Source organism: Bactrocera oleae, unplaced genomic scaffold (assembly GCF_042242935.1).
Source record: "Bactrocera oleae isolate idBacOlea1 unplaced genomic scaffold, idBacOlea1 ctg00000009.1, whole genome shotgun sequence".
Lineage (NCBI taxonomy): Eukaryota > Metazoa > Arthropoda > Insecta > Diptera > Tephritidae > Bactrocera > Bactrocera oleae.
This window is the reverse complement of record NW_027212752.1, coordinates 552,501-561,838: the sequence shown is the minus strand read 5'-3', so window position 1 is coordinate 561,838 and position 9,338 is coordinate 552,501. Positions and strand designations below refer to the sequence as shown.

Sequence of the window (9,338 nt, the reverse complement as noted above, 5' to 3'; positions counted from 1 at the left end):
TACACATAAACGTCCGTCTGTCCAACTAATCCCCACACCCCCAATATTCCTAATGTCTGAATACATCGGGCATTCTGCAATAACATGCACCCAATCCTCCATACGTGCCCCACACAAACACCCCGAACTATCAGAAAGGTGCCTCCGATACAAAAATGCATTCATAGGCCCATGCCCCGTTAACAAAAATCCCAGACTCAAACAAAATCTGAAGTCTGGGTTACCCTCAACAAACGTTACATCCCGGATGTATTCATATGTCACCCGACCCTTAGGGCTATTTTCCCAACGGTCCTGCCACCTACGCCTAACCTTTAAATCCAGGAGTCTCTTGCTCTCTAGATAACCCACCCTCTCAACATCAATACCATCTGTCCAATCTGTCCGCACCATAGAAACACTCAAGCCCCTTCTTAATCTGAATGTAACAGCACGCTGTATAACAATCAGATCAAGAGGGGGTGCACCCAACAACACTTGCATTGCATCCGTCGAAACAGTACGACAAACAGGCAAACATGCAAGCATCATGCAACGTTGCACCGAGAGGAGTTTTCGGCGACCAGAGACCGTCATCGCTGATTCCCACCATACAGCAGCCCCATAAGTGGCACAAGCCACAAACAAGCCACGATATATGGTGCGAACAGCACGGCGTCCAAGGCCCCAATCACTCCTCAAAATGCGTCGCACTTTGCCAACAATTGCCTGCAGCCGCTCACCCACACGCACCAAATGTGGGGTGAAACACATTCTTTCTCCTATAGTCAACCCCAGGTATTTAACTTCCTTCACATACCTGATGTTGACCCCATTCACCTTGACAATCGGTGGACGAACCGGCGACAATCTGCCCTTAAGCAGCACTGTAACCGTTTTGTCCACCGATATGTCAACCCCCACATCTAAACCCCAGCTATTTACAATTTCTAAAAATTGTCCCCCCGACCGTTCTAACTCAGACCGCGATCGACCCTCAACGAGAAGAAGAAGGTCGTCCGCATACGCACAACATTTACAGAGGGGCTCGAGCTGTCCAAGCAGAGAGTCCATCATAAGGTTCCAAATATATGGACCGCAGATGGATCCCTGCGTGCAGCCACGAACCACTCCAATTTCAACACTTCCATTCATACTTACTAGAGAAGCTTTTCTCTCCGAAAAGTAACTCCGCCAAAGAGTAATTTCCGGACAGCCAAGCTCCTCCAGCCGCTGCAAAACTCTATCCCACCTTAAATAATCAAACGCTCCCTTGAAGTCAACAAATATGCCAAGGACATATTTGTTGACATTCTCCTTAACAACACTCTGAACATAAAACCAAGCATCTTCTGTACTGCGTCCTTCCCTGAACCCATACTGCCTATCCCACCATATACCCCGCGTTAGCTCCTGAAGCCGTTCCACCATAACTCTTTCCAATACTTTTCCAAGTACTGGAAGAAGACTGATGCCCCGATAAGAGCGAGGATCACTCCTGATCTTATCAGGATACTTCAGGAGAGGTACAACCCTAGCAATTTTCCACTCGCGTGGAAAATAACCCTCCCACACGCACTTATCATAAATGGCCTCCAAGTATTCCGGAATGAACTTCCACAAGCTTTTACACATCTCTCCGTTCAAACCATTAAAACCTGGGGACCGTTTAGACTTGACCAGGCCAAAGGCATACCCCAACTCCCCATCATCTAATGGAGGGACAGGTACCTCCTGTGCTTGGGGTACCTGAACCTCCGCCCTGGGAAAGAACGCACCTAATAGAACCCCCGCACACTCTCTCCACGTAGATAACACAGTGTCACCTACGCAAAGAGAGGTGATATCATCTCTCTTACGACCCCTGCAGATCTTATAGATCTGACCCCAGGGGTCATCCCTATTTTCACTAACAAAATTTCTCCATTCATATTCTTTAACCCTAACTAACATATCTTTATATTCCCTAATTTCACAACAAAAATCATACCTAACCTGAGCTAACCTGTCTGAATTGGACCGTCGAGCGCGTTGAAACTTTCGCCTCAATCGCCTGACAGTCCTCCTCTTCAAGGTTAACTCACGCGTCCACCATTTTATTTTCCTAAGCTTAAAACTTTCACACTTCTTAAGTTCCCTATCATTAACAACCCACAATATCTCATAAAGACGAGCAATCTGCTCATCAACCCCCAAGCCCTCAAACTCACTAAGCGGTATTTCCAATACCGCTTCCCTAACACACCGTCCATATTGGTTCAAGTCAATACCAGAGGTACGCCATCGCCGCAACGGACTTACGAACTGTAAAGGGGGGGACTGAGAAGAAACCATAATTTGAATCAAATTATGATCACTCAATCCCCACCCTCCCTTAATTTCCCACCCAACACGAAACACTCTATTTGCTGCCTCGTTCATCAAAGTCACGTCAATGTCACTGACACCCCTAGGCCCATCAAAAGTATACCACTCGCTCGGCTCGTTTAGAATGTGAAGGTTTTTACCCACCACCCATTCACTTAATACCACTCCACGACTGTGGCTTTGATATCCAGACGAATGCCGGGATACCTTACTAAACCACATCGAAGACGTAGCATTCGCGTCCAAGCCAAGTATAAGAGGACTACCACTCGCAAGTAGTAGTACCTTATCCATATAACTCAGATAAGGCTCTAAGGGCTCACCAAATTTACAATAGATACTAGCAAAAAGTATTCTACCAAACCCCCCCTCTACAGAAACACATACACCCAGTTGTGAGGAATCCACAACTACACAATCATAGTTGGGATCACTCACAACAATTGCAGCATTAGCCCTAACGTCCAAAAAGACCCTGAAACCACCCGGAAAACTTCGAACCACACCATTGGTGGCGTAGGGCTCCTGGAGTAAGGCAATGCCGCACCCCCCCTCAGTCATATACCCCCCCAACTCGCACATTACGGCATACGACCCCTGACAGTTTAACTGAATAATCCCCCCCATCAGTGTCTGGCGAGGGCGCGCTCAACAATCCCACAATATATCGGGCAGACAGCCGACATAATAAAATGCCCAGCTGGCCTACCCTTGAATGCACAGTTACGGCAATGGATTGCATTGACGCAACTGGCAGCTCTATGGCCTTCCTGACCGCACCTCCGGCAGACATCTGATTTGGCCCTACACTCAGCGACCCTATGACCAAAACCCATACACCGGAAGCAGCCAGCAATGGGGTTATCCGGTCGCACCCGGAAGGAGAACCACTTGATGTAGCACCTACCTGCCTCCAAGAGGGCGGACATCATTTTGTCCGTACCCTCAAGAACAACATTAGGAGCCACCTTCCAGGGACGACTGACCATCCTTACTTCCGACTTCTGGGACGCCGAGCTAAATTCTGGAAGGTTCAACCGGAGAAGTTCTTCCATGAATTCCTCATGGGGGATCTCCGTGTAAACCCCCTGAACCACAACCCGAGGACCCAACTTCCGGTTGACACTCACGTCTAACCCCACCTCCCCAAACTTTGCGTTAGTCGCCACTTTTTCCCTCTCAGAAACAGAAGGTGTGCGGATCACCGCTCCACCACCCTTGATAGGCTTCACCTCATGGATCCTCACACCGAGTGAAGGACCCACCTCCTTAACTACCTTTCTAATTACTTCCTTAGAGGAAGTTGCAGGCCCCTTGCTCCTGACCACAACAGACCAAGTTTCAACAGGCTTCGGCGCCACCGGTGCAATCGCCTCCAGTACAGGTGCTGGGGGCGGAGGCATCGGTGCCGATGGAGCCGGCATTGACCTGCTCGGTGGCGAGGAGTGTCCCCCACAGCCTCCTCTAAGGGCATCAACTTGCCCGCGAAGATGGGCATTCTCGGTAATAACCGTCATTAAGAGTGCTTCGTATTTAGAAGCAAGCTCCATCAGCCCCTTCACGGTTTCCATCTCAAACTTTTTGTCTCCAAAGACCAACCCGCTTAGCTCCCCAGTAATCCTCTTAACAGCACCAACATGGCTTACCGCACTACCACAACCAGCAACAGCGCCCTTGGCTAATTCACGGTTGCCACCCTTACTATCCTTCTTATTCACCATGTTGGAACTAACACCTATTTTCTTTCCACCCTCATTAACACGCCCAACACCTTTTCCAGCCTTAACCTCACCACCTTTATCGACACTCATCTTAGCGTCACCCCCCTTCTTAACTGTGTCAGCAGTATCCCCTGTCTCACACGAACTACTGCTTTCACTGGAGTCAGTGAAGCGCACAAAGCCCCCCGATTTCGCCAAAGGTGGTGACCTCAACCTCACCTTTCTGCGCACCGGTGACCCATCAGTAGATGACACTGCACTATCCTCACCGGAGGACGCCCCTACAACCATTTTTGCAGGCACAGACCCATCGCTCTCAGCAAGGGACTTAACCTTTCTCCTCCGTGGGGGAGGCATCTTCAACCTAGATCCCCTACCAGGCAGGCTGATCCGCCGGTAAAAAACACTGGCGCAGAAGCCCCTGTTCCGGAAAGATCAAACAGTCGCTCACCAGGCACGTGCGATTGAACGCACTGAAGAAGCTAACTCGCGCGTAAACCCGCTCAATAGCAGTTACCACCCAAACAGTCGATTATCGCGTTATCGCAGGGACACAACTCACACCTCCAGCCAAAGGCGTGGAAGAGGTCACTCAATTAACCGCCGGACAGAACAAAGTCCCCGTAACGGTTGCGAATCGACCGATGTGACGTTGTATCAATCGCACCGAGGGCTAAAAGTCAACCACTATGACCTTAATTCACCCTGGAGTCAGCGCCTCCAATACTAGGACAACCACTAACACCCTAGAAGCAAAACTGGCGAAATCCCCTAGAAAACAGCAGCAACTGAAAACCAGACACTCAACACAGCACTCCTGAATAGGCCACCCAAGCCAAAAACACCACCACGGCACAGTCACTGAGACTACGGACGGGCCCGCCTACAAAACCTAATCTACGAATCTAATCCAAAACAAAAAAAAAAAAAAAAAAAAAAAAAAAAATTATTTTTACAACTATCCCACACCCACTTGCACAAACGCAGGCGTTGTAAGCGCCAACTACAAAATTTACAAAAATTTCTCAAAAAACCACTGTACACAAATCTACTTGCAAGCTAAAATAAAATTTTCACTCAAGTACGCGTTGTATTCGTATTCAAAGCCAACTGAGTAATTTTGAAAAAATTCCCCAACAAAACCACTGTGCGCAAATCTACCTGCAAGCTAAAAATAAAATTTTTACTCAAGTAGGCGTTGTAATCATATACAAAGCCTACTACACTATACAAAAAGGCTCTAGTATATAAAGTACCTGAGCACCAAAAAACTACTCGTCAATACACTACTACACCAGTAGGCGTAGCAAATATGTATCGAAGTACCAAAGCCTACTAAGACAAGTTAAAAGGCACAAAGCCCAAAGTGCTTGTACACACAAGCAAACAAACACGAAAAACACTTGTTTTATTTAAAAGCTACTCGATAAATTCACAATTTCTCAAACAAAAACTCGTAAATTCATATATATATACTTACATATATATATGGCAAAGCCCACTACGGCAATTTTGTGTGAGTTTTTGAAAAACCACTTCACACTACCAACACATATGCACGTATACACTCTCACTACACCGACTCTACACTGAAAAATTCACAAATACTCACACGACCGAATTAAAAATTCAAATTATGCGCTAGCACGTCTGCTCGCTATGAATGCCTACGAATGAATCAGTAGATAGGGACAGAGGGAACCTCGTTAATCCATTCATGCGCGTCACTAATTAGATGACGAGGCATTTGGCTACCTTAAGAGAGTCATAGTTACTCCCGCCGTTTACCCGCGCTTACTTGAATTTCTTCACTTTGACATTCAGAGCACTGGGCAGAAATCACATTGTGTCAACACCCGTTAGGGCCATCACAATGCTTTGTTTTAATTAGACAGTCGGATTCCCCAAGTCCGTGCCAGTTCTGAATTGATTGTTAATTGATAATCGTTATAATTTAAAAAGTATCTATACAATAATAAATCCTTTAGAAATTTTAGCAAGAAAGTTCCACAATTGGCTACGTAACTACTATCCGGGGAACAAGAATCGAAATTCTCTATTTACCCAGAACGAGTACATAAACTATGGTATTGCTTCCCAATCAAGCCCGACTATCTCAATCTTCAGAGCCAATCCTTATCCCGAAGTTACGGATCTAATTTGCCGACTTCCCTTACCTACATTATTCTATCGACTAGAGACTCTTCACCTTGGAGACCAGCTGCGGATATTGGTACGGCCTGTTGAGAAGTTTGCGTAACCCCACCATAAATTTTCAAGGTCCGAGGAGAAAATATCGACACAACAGTAAATGTCATGCTCTTCTAGTCCATCTACCATATCTCTCTTCGAAAGACTTCCACGGTAGTACGACTATAAAACAGAAAAGAAAACTCTTCCGATACCTCTCGACGGCTTCTTTATGGTCGTTCCTGTTGCCAGGATGAGCACAAGGCCCATTTTTAATAACAAACGGATACTCAACAGGTTACGGAATTGGAACCGTATTCCCTTTCGGTCAAAATTATTCAAGTGTTTAATTACTATGGAATAAAAATTCATTCATTTCATTTCATTAAAACTTGAAAATTTTCGGCTTTCGCCTTGAACTTAGGACCGACTAACTCGTGATCAACCACTGTTCACACGAAACCCTTCTCCACTTCAGTCCTCCAAGGTCTCATTCGATTATTTGCTACTACCACCAAGATCTGTACCAATAGCGGCTCCATGCAGGCTTACGCCAAACACTTCTAAGCACACCATTGTACCCTCCTACTCACTAAAGTTTCAAAATTTATAATCCAACCGAAATTGTATTATAAATCATGTACTTTAACGGTAATGTATAGGTATACAACTTAAGCGCCATCCATTTTAAGGGCTAGTTGCTTCGGCAGGTGAGTTGTTACACACTCCTTAGCGGATTACGACTTCCATGTCCACCGTCCTGCTGTTTTAAGCAACCAACGCCTTTCATGGTATCTTCATGAGTTGTTAATTTAGGCACCGTAACATTACGTTTGGTTCATCCCACAGCGCCAGTTCTGCTTACCAAAAGTGGCCCACTGGGCACATTATATCATAACCTCAACCTTCATATCAAGAAAGGTGAGGTTCTTACCCATTTAAAGTTTGAGAATAGGTTAAGGTCGTTTCGACCCTAAGGCCTCTAATCATTCGCTTTACCAGATAAGATTATTTTACATAATTTTTAAATGCACCAGCTATCCTGAGGGAAACTTCGGAGGGAACCAGCTACTAGATGGTTCGATTGGTCTTTCGCCCCTATACTCAATTCTGACAATCGATTTGCACGTCAGAACTGTTTCGGTCTTCCATCAGGGTTTCCCCTGACTTCAACCTGATCAAGTATAGTTCACCATCTTTCGGGTCACAGCATATATGCTCAAGGTACGCTCCAGTTAGAGGTATAAATAATAATAAATTATCATTATACATAACTATATGGAACGCCCCGGGATTGAATTAATAATGTAATACATTAAAAATTAATCCCATTATTAATACAGTTAAGTTAATTTCGCCATTAGGTTTAATATAACCCAATGACTTGCACATATGTTAGACTCCTTGGTCCGTGTTTCAAGACGGGTCCCGTAGGTATCCTGAATCTTTCGCATTGTTAATCATATAAATGCATACAATTAATATTAAAATCAATGATAATAATATTATTGTAAAATTCAAAAGAATTTAAGCATTATATATAATAAAATCTATCAACACTTTATCAAATCATCAGTAATTATTCTATGTTAATAAGCTAAAAGCAAATTAATTTGAATAAACTTAAAAACCAATGATCTTTTGATAAATATTTTATTATGTTAATAGATTACAATGTCCTTATATGAAAAAAATGCAGACTATTACTATAATATTTAAAATTAAATACTACAGTTATAATGATGAATTTTTCATAATGGATATTCAGGTTCACGTACTATTTAACTCTCTATTCAGAGTTCTTTTCAACTTTCCCTCACGGTACTTGTTTACTATTGGTCTCATGGTTATATTTAGTTTTAGATGGAGTTTACCACCCACTTAGTGCTGCACTATCAAGCAACACGACTCTTTGGAAATATCTTTCTAGTAATCATTAACGTTATACGGGCCTGGCACCCTCTATGGGTAAATGGCCTCATTTAAGAAGGACTTAAATCGTTAATTTCTCATACTAGATATTAAGATATTCCATACACTGCATCTCACATTTGCCATATGGACAAAGTGACTTAGTGCTGAACTATTTTCTTTTCGCTCGCCGCTACTAAGAAAATCCTTGTTAGTTTCTTTTCCTCCCCTCATTAATATGCTTAAATTCAGGGGGTAGTCCCATATGAGTTGAGGTTGTATAAAATATATTTTAGATTGATTTGTTTATTTTTATTTAATTTTTTTGCTATTTGCTATTTTAAAGAAATATATTTTTATATCTTGATTACTCAAATATTATTCAATCTTTTCATCCCTTTTTAAAATTCATAATATAATAATTAATAAAATTAACAACATTATTCCTCCACATATCATATATTTTTTTTTATTATAAATTTTTCTCAATACAATAGAGTGAATTAATTCTAGAATAAAAATTTATTTTATGCTAGACATTCCTCTTATGTATTATTTAATATAATTTAAATAATGTTGAAAATTTTTTCTTTTATGGGAATACTAAGATTCTCATTTATCATAAATTTTCGTTCAAATATGAGGTATTCAAAAATATATTTTCTATATTTCTTTTTATGCTATTAATATTATGGATTGAAAAATACAATGCAATAATATGCCATATGCTTAAATTCTATTAATTGACTAAAAGAATAAGCAACTAATTTAGCATAGTCTTACAACCCTCAACCATATGTAGTCCAAGCAGCACTTTAAAATTAATTAAAGTACATAACAGCATGGACCGCAATATGCGTTCAAAATGTCGATGTTCATGTGTCCTGCAGTTCACACGATGACGCACAGTTTGCTGCGTTCTTCATCGACCCATGAGCCGAGTGATCCACCGCTTAGAGTGATAATTTTTTTGTATTTTTTTAATTCAAAGTCAAAGAATTTTAATTTATTGAAAGTATTAATAATTAATCAATAATAAATTTTTAATACAAAAGTTTAAAACATCTTTCAAGAAATTGTAATTTTAAACCCAAACATTTGCAGCTGCGCATGTCTTAGGTCAACAAAAACAGTAATACCTTTTATATATTATTTTCTTCTCTATTTGTG

At 42.3% G+C, this 9,338-nt stretch overlaps 1 non-coding gene and 1 pseudogene across 1 annotated transcript; both read right to left on the bottom strand.

Moving 5' to 3' along the window:
- Positions 1-5,705: 5,705 nt before the first annotated feature.
- Positions 5,706-8,447, bottom strand: LOC138858476 (large subunit ribosomal RNA; annotated as a pseudogene).
- A 503-nt stretch (positions 8,448-8,950) lies between these two features.
- LOC138858494 (5.8S ribosomal RNA) lies at positions 8,951-9,129 on the bottom strand. The gene has a single exon (XR_011397593.1). It is a non-coding gene; the product is annotated as a 5.8S ribosomal RNA (ribosomal RNA).
- Positions 9,130-9,338: the final 209 nt, after the last annotated feature.